General features: G+C 36.7%; 1 pseudogene; it reads right to left on the bottom strand.

Annotated features, from left to right (window-relative positions):
- Window positions 1-6,221: 6,221 nt before the first annotated feature.
- LOC130021635 (60S ribosomal protein L39-like) lies at window positions 6,222-6,438 on the bottom strand (annotated as a pseudogene).
- Window positions 6,439-8,132: the final 1,694 nt, after the last annotated feature.

Genomic DNA, 8,132 nt, shown 5'->3' with positions numbered 1-8,132 from the left:
GAGTGTGAGGCTGGTCTCCAAGCTATGGAGTAAACCTCCTAGTACTTATCTCAGCTATTCTTGGGTGTTAGTCTCCTATTTTGTTACTTTATGTTTCCAGATGAATGTAGATTTTCTATGTCTGTCCCTCTCTTTCTGACTCATTTCTCTTAGCATGATACTTTCCTTGTAGTACCACTTGTATGTAAATTTCATGACTTCATCCTTTCTAACAGCTACTCCATTGTGTAAATGTACCAACGTTTCTTTAACCAGTCATCTGTTCTTAGGCACTCAGGGTTTTTCCAGATTCTAGCTATTGTAAACAGTGCTGCAATGAACAAACAAGTGCAGGTGTCACTTTGACCATACTTTTTTGCCTCTCTGGGATATATTCCCAGGAGTGGTATTGCTGGGTCAAAAGGGAGCTCAATTTTCAATTTTTTGAGAATCGTCTGTACTATTTTCCAAAAGGGCTGAACCAGTAGGCATTCCCACCAGCACTGAAGAAGGGTCCTTTTTTCGCAACATCTGTGCCAACACCGATTGCTTTTGTTCTTTTGGATGTGGCCCAGTATCTGTAGTGTGAAATGATATCTCAATGTTGTTTTGATCTGCAGCTTCCTGAGAAACTTTAGAGTGTAAAGTATATGATAATTTGTACACTTGTTCTGTGGTCCTAATCTTTGGAACCATAAGTGTCTTTTAATCCTTTATATTAAATTTTTCTTTGCGGATTAGGAAATTGTTGCTAGAAAAGTATTGAATCTTTTGATGGGTTATCTTCCTGATAGGAACAAACTAATTACAGATAAATTCTCTCATTTTTCCCCCTTTGATTTTTGACGCATAAAGAAAGGCAATCACTCAATCATAGCAAGTTTCTTTATATACTTCTGAGATGTATTATTTTTTTTCTGCTAATGATTTTAAACCTTTATCTAATACAGACTATATCTTCACACAGAGAACATACTGCTAGTTTTGAACTTTTTTTTATCATATATACTTAGATACAAATGTACTAAAAAAAAGTACTAAAAATACTACAATTACTTTTACTGCTAAAAGTACTCCAAAGTACTAAAAAGTACTTAAAAGGAACAAGAAATCCAGATGTAGATAGATTTATTTTTTAGGTTATTCATCACTATTGCCTCAGCATCTTGAACAGAACAATGCCTGAGACATAAAGTAGGTTTTTAGGATATATTCTCTGAATGAACAAATAATATTTAATGACTATGAATGAAGTAAGAAATAAAAAAAAGTTCAAAGACACTAGTCTTTAAAACCCATACCTATAACACACATTGCCTTCTCATTGATTTCTCTGTTGCTACCATACCCATCTCTTCATTTTCTATTTCTAGAACCCTTAAAATTATGGTCCATTGTTTATATCTGCTTTTTTATCTCTTGAAGCTATCAAAGATGAAACTATATTATTTGTGATTATTTAAAACAGCTTTAAATTGTGTGTTTGAGAAGGCTATTGAAATTGCTATTACTCAAATTGCAGTTACTCTAAGACTAATAATTTCCCCTTGAGCATTCTCTTCCACATTGTCTACTTGCATAAAAATAAGACAGGCTCATTTCAGCACATAAAGAAATGTTTCCATGAATATTTAGGATGAAATATGAGTATAAAGAAGTGTTGAAAGCATAATTTATTGGCTTAACAAGCAAGTTTACTTCTGAGAGTCGACTTAGGAGCTGTTAAAAATTTACTCAACGGCAACTGGCATAAATTAGGCCAAACTGAAAATTGAGCTAAATCTTTTGTGCAAGGTGCTTTCTCCTGGTATTTTAGGATGCCTATAAATTTATCTTATACATTTTTTAAAAAACAAAAGGTTTAAAGTCTACTTTCAGTAGACTTTAGACCGAACATGATTGCCACTCAATGCCTCCTTTGCAAACCACAGCACCCAAAAGGAGAGAGAGAACAAAGGGGAATGCCCTGCCACAGAGAAAGGGTGGGATCAGGGGAATGGGGGGTGGGAGGAATACTGGGATCAGTGGTGGTGAAGAATGGGCACTGGTGGAGGGATAGGTACTCAATCATTGTATAACTGAAACCCAAGCACAAAAATTTGTAAATCTACAACTGTACCTCATGGTGTTTCACTAATAAAAATCTAAAAAATAGTTTTAAATAAAGGAAAATGATAATTTATTACAAAACATTAAGCATTGCTATTGAGTGTTAAATTTTTTGTCTAAGGGAATGATGCTTATGAAATGTTTAACAATCTGGAAGTCAAATTAGAAACACTTTATATGATTCAGGAAATCAAACCAAGACAAATGTGTAATTGTAACTGTACATAAACCACAACTAGTATATATTTTTAAACTTTGCTTGTGACTAATTCAATCCAGAAAATAATTTAAAAGAAATTTACTCTTCATGTATATAAAGGAATTTACAGGTTAGATAGACACAGTATGACATAAGCATTCCATTTCAATTTAGTCTGTCTCAGTGAACATTGTCAGGCTCTGTTCTAGGATCTAGAAATTAAATAATGTAATTTTGCCCTTGTGTAGACAAGAGTTAACTAATATAAGCAGTCATCTAAGAAGTCTGATTTACCAGACATACAATTTTTTGCACTAGGATACTATTAACTCCAATATCTTTTCAATAAAAGTGTCACAGAAAGTTCTAGTTATAATAAAACTATATCATTCCCAGGATAAGTGGAAACATAAATCAGGTATGAGCAATTATTATATTTTTACTGTTCTTAATACCTTAATAACAAGAGGATAAGTCAGGCTAAGAAGAATAAACAAGAAAGAAGAATCACAAATCACAGCCCCTTAGAAGGACTGGTTGTATTTTGTGATAATAACCTACATGAGAAAAATGATTTGATTTTAGCTACTGAAATGGTGTTTTAAATGCATTTTGTAAAAACTCATTGAATTAATTAATGCACTAGAATAAGAATGACTGAAAAACAGCACCCTTTAACAGTGTGTGAGGTACAGAGGAAAGTAAGTGTGCAGCCTAAGCTTAATTACTTCTTTATCACTGTATCACTGTCATCTCATTACTCATCAATTTGCTTGAGCAGGCACCAGTAACGTCTGCATTTGTCCTAGCCCTGAGATTTTAGAAGCTTCTCCTTACTCGTCCTTCCCAATGGTGCCGCATTAAAGCCTCTTTCAGGGTCAGGGAAATGAGACACATCATCGTTACTGTTTTTGACATATCGAATATGCCATGGGAGCTTGCCAGTCTCTGCCTTGTGGGCAGGATACTCTCAGTGGCTTGCTGGGTTCTTCGAGAAGGAGACCTAGACTATAAGAGGTGCACAGCCACATATGCTAAAATTTATAAAATAAAATAAAAGCAGAGCCCCGGCAGCCGCAGACCTTCGGTACACAGACACAGCCATGCTTAAGACCACTCTCCACATGCTCAGAGGAGCCTCACGCGTGAAGGAACTGTCAGAGGAACCCAGGTGCATGGGTCCCATGGCTGAGATCTCCAAGCCTGCTCGGATCGGGACTGGGCCTCCTCCACCCAGATCCCCCATTTTTCAGTAGCTAGGCAGTTATACCCACAAACTGCCCTCGGCAGTTTTATTTTATTTCATGGCACTGCCCTGCAGCACTGTCCTCCTGTTGTTCATTGATTTGCTCGAACTGGCACTAGTAATGTCTTACAACAAACTGTTAGACTTGTTGTTACTATTTTTTCATATCAAATACATCATGGATAGCTTCCCAGACTTCTCTGTGCAGGTGAGATACTCTCGGTAGCTTGCCGAGCTCTCCAAGAGAGGTGGAGGAATCGAACCCAGGTTGGCTGCATGCAAGGCAAACACCCTACCTCCTGTGCTATCACTCCAGCCCTTACTTTATTTTATTTTATTAAAATAAAATTTATTTTATTTTTATCCTGGGGATCTGCGTATGCTAAAATTTCTTTAGCTAATAAAAATTTTGTACGGAAGCTGGAAATATATATATTTTTCTTTCTATATCATTATTACACAGTTGAGATACTTTTTTTTGCACTTGTTTTTATTTTATTATTACGTTTTATAGATTCTTTCAGGAATAATAGAATTGTTATTCTAATTTTTTTAATTAAAGAATTGGTTCTAGAGTTTATCCTCACAAATGATGTTTGAATACTCTTTCTTAGCAACTGAGTCAACCAGTGTGGTCCAACTAGGCATTCTGGCTCACTCAGAGTTACTGTGAACATGGATTGGTGTATTTCTAATACAGACGTATCCTTTACTAGTGTGAGGATGTGCCCCACACCTGTTACCAGATGTTTTCTCTAAATTTGTTAATGGTCAATTAGTTTTTATCACCTTTTTTGGTTTCTATTTATAGCTGTAAGACTATTGTCTGTGTGTTTTATTGTTTGCTTGTGTTTTGGGGTTTCTTGTTTATTTTTATTTCACCTTTGGAGTCACACTTGGATGTGTGCGTGCTCTGCACTGGGCTTGTCTTTCAGTTGTCATTTCTGGGAACCACGTGGAGCCAGGAATTGAACCTAAGCTTTCCACGTGCAAAGCACACACTCCAACCCTTTGACTTATCTCCCTGGCCTTTTTAAGACTTTTATAAAATTTGTTTCTTTTATCTGTTTCCTTAGACAAGGAAGTAAAGATGTGTCTGGGAAAGAGGAGGAATTCGACTAGGATAATTTTTCATTTCACATGTGCCTTTCAAATATACAGTAACTGTGCATCAAAACCATGAATCTTAATGATATTACACTGATGTTATTGAATCTCTAATACTTAAGTAGAGGTTTAATAAAAAAAAAACACCGTAAGAGAGCCTAAAACTTAGTGCTCAAAAAGCTCTCAGAGCCAGAGCTATAGCACAGCGGGAAGAGCAATTACCTTGCACACAGCCAATCCAAGTTTGATCCCTACGATTTTATATAGTCCCCTGTTCCCGTCAGGAGTGATACCTGATGACAGAGCACAACTTAACCCTGAGCACCACTAGTTTGGCACCACTAGTTTAATTAATTAAAATGCTTGTAGGGCTGGAGAGATAGTACAGTCGATAAGGCATTTGACTTGCAGCTGGTTGACCCATGTTTAATCTGGCATGGCACAACATATGGTCCCCTCAGCCCACCAGGTGTGTTCTCTGAACACAGAGCTACAAGTAAATCCTGAGTGCAGCAAGGTATGCTCCCCCCAAAAATTAATAAACAAACAAACTCTCTAATCTAACTTCTTACTTTCTAATATGTCCGTTAATAAAATATGTACTTAATAGAAATATGCTAGTTGTGGTTTTCTGCAGGTCATTAGAAGGAAAAGCTTATAAATATGCATTTACTATAAATATATTTGAGAAATTCGTACCTTTTTTGGTTATTTTTTTATTATTTGAATCTATGGGCCCATGATAGAATCGTATCATGGACTTATAACCAAAATATAAACACTTAAATAAACACTTAAATATAAACACTTAAATTTCACATTCATAAAATAAAATCGGTTATAATTAAGTGTATGAATAATGCAAAGATGGGGTCAGAGAGATAGCTCAAATTGTAGAGCAATATCTGACAGTTGTGAGTTCCTAACTTTGTTCTCTAACATCATTTGCCTCCTGCCCCAGAATCGCTGCAAAGGGATCTCTTATGCAATCAACTTACAGGGTTGGAGATATAAAAATGAATCGAGTCCTTTCGTTTACTGTATTCTGAAAACTGTTAAGAGAGCAAGTCTTTGAAAATTTAGTAACACTGGTGAATCTATCTGCACCAGAGCTTTTGGTCTTGGCGATATCTTAATTTTATATTCAAGTTTTCATTCATACCTTACATGTTGGCATAGTTATAATCTTTTCCATTTTTGAGACAGCTACTAAACTCCTATCATCTCTGATATGATTTATTTGAGCTTTCTTTCTTTCTCTCTTTCTTTCCTTTCTTTCCCTTCCTTCCTTCCTTCCTTCCTTCCTTCCTTCCTTCCTTCCTTCCTTCCTTCCTTCCTTCCTCTCTCTCTTTCTTTATTTTTATTTTTTGATCCTAGCTAAGGGCTTCAATCTTGCTTATTCTTTTTGGAAAAAAAATCTACCGGTCACATTGACAATATTACTATTATTATTTTTTTCACGGTATCACAAAATTTATTACTGAGTTAGCAACAAGGCACAGAAGCTAGAGAAGAGGAACAGAGATCCTAATCCAAGAAACACGACTTCAGGCTTGTGGTGCCTTTCAGCCTGCTGCGTGTTCAAGATCCTAACAACCTGTCATAGCAAACACGCATGCGTCTCTGTGACTCTCGTTCCAGACCCAGCTCCGTCCTTCTTCAGTCCCTCCTCTTGGAGTTATACTTGATCTTGTTACCAATTTTCATCCGAAACCATTGAGGAATAGGCTGATTCTGCTTTTGTTTCTGCTAGGAATTGCTTGATCCTGAAGGTCTGGTGGGAAGACACGAAGAAGAGCCACGTTCACACCGCAACGACAGCGAAGGAGAGAAAAGCTATTACTATTATCTTGATTTCCATGTCATTGATTTCTGCTCTGATTTTAATATTTTCTTTATTCTACCAACTTGGGAATTCATTAATTGTTCTTTTTTTCTAGCTCTTCAATCTGTGAAGTTAGATAATTGGTTTAAGCTTTTTCTTTTTTTCCTAAAGCAAGCATATATAATTATGAATTTCTTCCTTGATACTACTTTTTTGTGTGTCCCAGAGGTTCTTATCATCTATCTTGTTCACTTACAAGAATCCGTTTCTTTTATTTCTCATAGATCCTATAATTATTTAATAGTATGTTGCTCCATTTTCAAATGTTGGTGCTTTCCTCAACTATTTTTTTTCCCCAGCACTAGGGTGAGGTGTGTATGTCACTCCTAATAGTTCTTTGGGCTAATTCCTACTTCTGTGCTCATCAGTAACCTCCGACAGTGCCAGGGCGACCACATGAAGTGACTGAAACTCAAACTTGGGTTGGCCTCATGCAGCACAAATGTCTTAGCCCGTAACCTTTTCTCTAGCCTCCTGCAAACTTTGTATCTAAGATTAATTTCTGCCCTCATTGCACTGTGTACTGAAAAGAGGTGATACGATTTCTATTTTTTTGATTTTATGCACGCTTGAATCATATCCCAGCAGGTGTTCCACTGTGGGGAATATCCCATGTACACTGAAGAAGAATGTGTATTTTGCTTCATAAGGGGGTGGAGTGTCCTGTAAGTATATTAATCACATTTATGAAAATTCCTCATTTAGGACCCTTGTTTTCTAGTTTACTTTCTGTATGGTTGATCTGCCAAATGATGACAGAGGGTTATTAAAATCTCCCACTACTTTTTGGTTACTATCATTGAATCTCCTCAGGGTTATTAGCAGCTACTTTATGGATTTTTCTTCCCCTTCATTTGGTGCATAGATGTTGGTTTAAAATAAGTTCTAGGTAAAGTCTGTTCTTACTCCCTTTTTAAAAAAAATCCTTGAATGTTATTTGGTCTGACGTAAGTATAGTTCTCTTTTCCTTCCTGTAGTCTACCATTTCAAATTTTCAATATGAATCGGCATTATCATGAGCGTTCAAGTGTATCTTGTAGTCTGCATAAAGTTGCCTTTGGTTTCTCAACCCATTCCTCTGCAACTCTTGACAGATTTCAGTTCACTGATATTTAGAGAAATTATTGTTATGAAAGGCTGGAGCGATAGCACAGCAGTAAGGCATTTGCCTTGCCTTGCGCGCAACCTGCCCTGCCGAGCTGGGTTCGATTCCTTCGCCCCTCTCAGAGAGCCCAGCAAGCTACTGAGAGTATCTCGCCCACATGGCAAAGCCTGGCAAGCTCCCCGTGACATATTCAATATGTCAAACACAGTAACAACAAGTCTCACAATGGAGATGTTACTGGGCCTGCTTGAGCAAATCAATGAATAACAGGAGGACAGTGACCGTGACCGTGATTGTTATGAAGGAATTTGTTGTCATTTTCTATGTGGGTTTTGGTCATTTTTGCACTTTAAAAATTTTTGGTAGGAGTTCACACAGTATTTTTTGTAGTCTTATTTAGATGCAACAAATGTCTTCAGTTGTTGATTGTCTGAAAATGATTTTATTACTCCATTGTATCTGAGTGATAACCCTGCACGGTAAAAAAATTTCTTGGTTTCAG

Source organism: Sorex fumeus, unplaced genomic scaffold (genome assembly GCF_029834395.1).
Source record: "Sorex fumeus unplaced genomic scaffold, SorFum_2.1 ptg000018l, whole genome shotgun sequence".
NCBI classification, from domain to species: Eukaryota; Metazoa; Chordata; class Mammalia; order Eulipotyphla; family Soricidae; genus Sorex; species Sorex fumeus.
Note: the sequence above shows the minus strand (reverse complement) of the source record. Positions and strands in the feature narration are given on the sequence as shown.